Below are 5,035 nucleotides of genomic sequence, written 5' to 3'. Positions count from 1 at the left end.
ATCAGTAAACTTTGTTGACATTTAAAATTTTAATTTTGGAGAATCTTAGCTATGGGAAGTTAAGGAAGGGAATTCGAGATAAACAGTTCTCCTTACACATGGAGATAAATGTAGCTAGATGTCACATCTAGAGAGTAATTAATTGCCTAATGCTACCAAGAAGAACTCAGAGAAGCAAGCAATAAGTATGGGACTGGGATGAAATGATGGTGAATGACTTCTTGGAAGAGGTAAAAATTCAAATGGAATTTAAGTTTGGTGAAATTGTAAAGTAATTAATTAAAAAGAGGAAAAGTACTACAGGTCCATACAATAAATAAAGGCTGGGAGACATACAAGAATAAGCCACACAAGTAAGGATAAAGTTAAACTAGACTGAGAAAAAGACTGCTGACTTCCAGCCTGTGCTGGCTGGGTGCATTACTTTCAATTGGTCATTTTAATTATTTTCTAACCTGAAGAATGAAAGTGTTAAATTTTGACCTCTTTAACTCTACAATAGAATGACTTTTTTCTTTGTATTTTATCTCTTCAGAACCTCACGTTTCTTCTGAGCAAGTTGCTTCTCATTTTTAGACTGCTATAATCTGATGGTATCTGAAAATGTCTAAATGCAGAGATGTAAAATGTGTCATTTAGCTGATTCCAAATACAGATAATTATTTGTTAATTTTTTTCTATATTTATGTTCATTTTTTTTGAGAACTGTGTTCTTATTTAGGTATGTGTTAAAACCCAGAGACCACAGTAACAATGAAGAATTTTAGGTGTAAAATACCCAATGAGAACCACTTCCAGTGTTACCCTGGCTGGCCACTAATAGCTCTAGGGTGGACAAAGAAACAAATTTCAGTCTATTTCAAGAAAGTGCGGAAGATTCTAATAAGCAGATTCTAACAGTAATGTGTGATATATATATATATATATATACACACACACACACATACACACACATATTTATGTATAATATACATAAATATATAGAATTAGACAAAGTTGTGTTATAATTAGTGTGTATTTGGACAGCAGACTTAAAAATTTCTAAAAGCGTTGCAAATAAGTAATCTGCCATCAGATATCCCAAGCTAAGTATATGGACTACAGTGGCAAATAATTTGGGAAGAATGATAGAGTGAGATTGTATTCCTAGACTAGTTATTCATCAGTGGACAAAAACCAAAGCCGACCAATAAGTTTGATTGTCCTGCTTCTACATTTAAGCAGTTGGGGCTCAGAAAGTGATACCCTCATAACTGGCATTTTGACATGCTGAGAGGCCTTGGAAGCTGCCTCAGAATCAAGGTCCTACAGACTTCTCTTGTTCTCTTGATAGAGAGGGACTCTCTCTGGAATTTTCTTATCTGATCAAGACAGATTCTTTCCAAAATAAATGCAATTGCCTTAAATCACCTCCCTTAGGATCTTATTGAATAGTGAGACTGGGAGTCATCACTATGCCAGAAAGACTTTTCATCTATTCTAAGGGAAGCTCCAAAAGATTACCCGAGGAACTTTGTATAATCAGTCAAGCTTTGTTTTTGTGCAGCTCTACCTCTTGCCATGAAATTTGCCTTCAACTTCCCCGGTCCATGGATCTCCTATGATGAGAATATTTAAACATCAAACATCTGGTTCCTCTTTGACTTAATATTTTGTATGACCCCCCTATGCATACGGGTGCACATTAATAAACTTTGTATACCTAGCTATTGATCTACCTTTTGTTAGCAAACCTTCAGAAAGTAAAAAAAAAAGTTTCCCTTTGCCCCTACAAAGCCTGAAGTGAAATATTGGATCTGGCCTCTTTCTATGGGGATAGATATGTGAGACTATGAATAGACTCAATCAGGACACCTAGTGCCTCTAGTACCTCCCTTAATGTCTAGGTGAAACTGTCCTAGACATACTTCCTTTTATCTTTTTTCCTCTTTTTAAAGACAGGGATAGGGAGGAGTGAGTTCGCAAGGTCTTCCTCTAGGTATGCATTTTACCTTTCTTAGTGTCTGCCAATTTGAACAATTGTGTCTGTTGTAGCTTAATGTTGATATAATAATTATCTACTTCTTATGTATCACATTTTTCTATCTTTTTGCATGCTTAGCATTCTTTTAATGTCAGAAATCTGAAATTTTATGTCTTCGGTTGATGGATATTTTTATATTCCTATAAATATTATTGTGGTTTGTTTTGGGATATAGTTATTTGGAAGACATTTGATCCTTTTGAGTTTTTTTTTTTTAGATCCATTACTAGCTGTGTTATTACTTAGAGAGCTTCTGATTAGTTTCTTCAGTATCCCAAGGAATATAAAGTTTGCGATTCTGGGTGATGGGCACCATATGTGAGTATTGGATACTATTCCCTCTATCTTTCCTGGTGGCTCTTTCCAAGGTCTCAGGTATTTTCTTTTATGCATATGTTTATATTGCAACTGCTTTTAAATAGAAGAGAGCTCAGGTCCTCCTCCTACAGCAAGTTTCTTCTTCAGAATTGAGCCAGGGCTAAAAAGGCAACAGACCCTTTTCTCTGGGAGGGTCATACTACCAGCCTCAGCAGGATTTTCTCCAAAAGTTATGCTCCTTTTGTTCAGCACTTGGCACTTAAGGAAAGGTGAACAACAAGACCGGCCCAGACTTATCAGGATTCTCATGCAGCCACTGCTTTAGTGCTTCTTTGTCTTCATCTGCTTTGGGAGCCGACCCTCCCAGGAAGGCAGATAGTGTAGAGGATACACTAGCCATTTGACTGGGGTTCACTTCCTCCTTGTTGCCCCACATTTAACAATTCTTGGGCCAATTCCTCCTCCAGCTTCTCTAGTTCCCCCAACAGTTCATGATCACCCACATCTTCTCCAAAACCCACAGGTCAAGAAATGGCATCTGAGATCTGCTGGGCCACCTCCTGCTATTCTGTGATGTCATCCATCAGTTCATCTACCTTGCCAATGTCCAGGTCCTGGTAGGCCTTCTTCATGCCTCACGCAGCTAACTACAAGGTACAAAGCATTTTTGCATTGGTAGTGGCATTCTCAATGGCTTCATGCTGAAACTCTAGGGTGGATAATGTTCCATCAGTTTGTGCCAGCTGCTGTTCCCATCTTTTCTTCCCTTGTAAAGCCTGCAGAGCAGCTGTCCTATTCTTGGAACCATGGTTCTTTGATAGTCTGTTCTCAATGCTGCTAATGAACAATTCATGTTGAATCGTCTGCTCCAGAAACTCCTGTTTCTTGATTACCATCTCCTCTGTCTCCTTCAGTTTCTATATTGTTTCTTCAGGGGTTTCACTCCTCTTCTGTTCCTTCCTCAAGAGTTTGCTGGGACCACTCATGGCAAGCTTGCCTCTCTAGCCTCTGCTTCTGGGCATCCTCCACAGTTCTGCCTTGTGTTGATCATTATTCTGCTCAGTACTCAAGAAGGAACCTCTGCAGGTCTATGGACTTCTCTCTTTGAATATCACTAGAATTATCTCTCCATGCTCCTCTTTCTTTCTGTTACAAAGTCTATCCTCCTTGGTCTCACTGGATTCCACTTCCATATTCTCAACTCAGAGAGTCTGCCAGACTCTTTTTAGGTTCTGTTTTCTTGTGCTATGTCCTGGAAACTCTCTTAAGGCAATGCACTTGGACAATTTTAGGGCTCTCTCTTTTATTCCCATATCTCAGGGAACACTGTTCTTTGTTTCCGGATATATCTTGTTTTGAAGATTGTTGTTTCATATCATTTCCCTCCCATTTTGAGTTTGCTTCACATGTAAAGTTTCTCCTACACTATCTTGGCCAGAAGCTTCCCTTATGCTTTACAGGTAGATATAATTTCCACTATTCCCTGCAGGATAGAATATTGCTTCTGATTTACTATCTGACTCTCAATGAAGAGAGGCAGTTACACAGCTTCTATTTCTACAGCAGCTGTTATACAGAACAGTGACCAATTTTTGAGTTCTACCAAATTTTTTATAGCTCATTTTCAATACACTTTTGTGTACATGGAAAAATAACTGCCAGTTAAGTTCGTGGATAGAGAAGACACACTGAGGGCCTCAGCATGTGTCACAACTTCATTTATTATCTGTTCCCTTATGTTTTTCCCATTAGAGAGCCTAGTGATTATTTTGGACCCTGAATAGAGTATCAGCCTAATTTCTGTGTCCAGTCATCCTTCAGATGTTTGTATATTTATGTTGCCCAGTCTGCCCTTCCCTAAGTAAGTGGCAATTATATTATTCTGTTCTCAATACTGCTAATAAAGATATACCCAAGACTGGGTAATTTATAAAGGAGAGAGGTTTAATGAGCTCACAGTTCAACAGGGCTGAGGAGGCTTCGCAATCATGGCAGAAGGCAAATGAAGAGCAAAGTCACATCTTACATGGCAGCAGGCAAGAGAGCTTGGGAAGGTGAACTCCCATTTATAAAACCATCAGAGCTCATGAGACATATTCACTGCCACAAGAACAGTATGGGGGAAATCATCCCCCCCTCCATGATTCAATTATCTCCATCTGGTCCCACCCTTGAAACATGGGGGTTATTACAATTCAAGGTGAGATTTGGGTGAAGACACAGTCAAATCATATCAGCAATAGATCCATTTGAGGAAGTACTATGGGAATTATTGTAACATCGTTCCCCCCAAATATTCATTGTCTACTGTAGTCAATTGGTACTGGATCTGAAAAACTGTCCCTAAACAGAAATTAATTCAGAAATTGTGACTTGTTTGCATATGGTTGCCTTTAGCCCCTGAATAACTATATTTGACTTCTTTGATTCTATCCACCTCATCCCTACCTTGGGGTTTCTCAACCTCAGATACATGGATATTATTGTTTACTTATTTCTTTCTTGTGGGGGCTATTCTGTGTATTGTGTGATGCTTAGCAACAACTTTGGCCTCTACTATTCTGATGCCAGCAACATCATTATGCCAAAGTGACAGCCAACAATATTCCTAGACATTGTACAATTTAGAAAACTTTTTTCTGGTTGAGAACCACTTTCTAGGAACTTTAAGTATTTTTAAGCATCTTTATAGGC

General features: G+C 38.5%; 1 pseudogene; it reads right to left on the bottom strand.

Moving 5' to 3' along the window:
• Positions 1-2,600: 2,600 nt before the first annotated feature.
• LOC129030001 (charged multivesicular body protein 4a-like) lies at positions 2,601-3,375 on the bottom strand (annotated as a pseudogene).
• Positions 3,376-5,035: the final 1,660 nt, after the last annotated feature.

The sequence above is a fragment of the Pongo pygmaeus genome, chromosome 12, assembly GCF_028885625.2.
Source record: "Pongo pygmaeus isolate AG05252 chromosome 12, NHGRI_mPonPyg2-v2.0_pri, whole genome shotgun sequence".
Classification (NCBI taxonomy): domain Eukaryota; kingdom Metazoa; phylum Chordata; class Mammalia; order Primates; family Hominidae; genus Pongo; species Pongo pygmaeus.
Note: the sequence above shows the minus strand (reverse complement) of the source record. Positions and strands in the feature narration are given on the sequence as shown.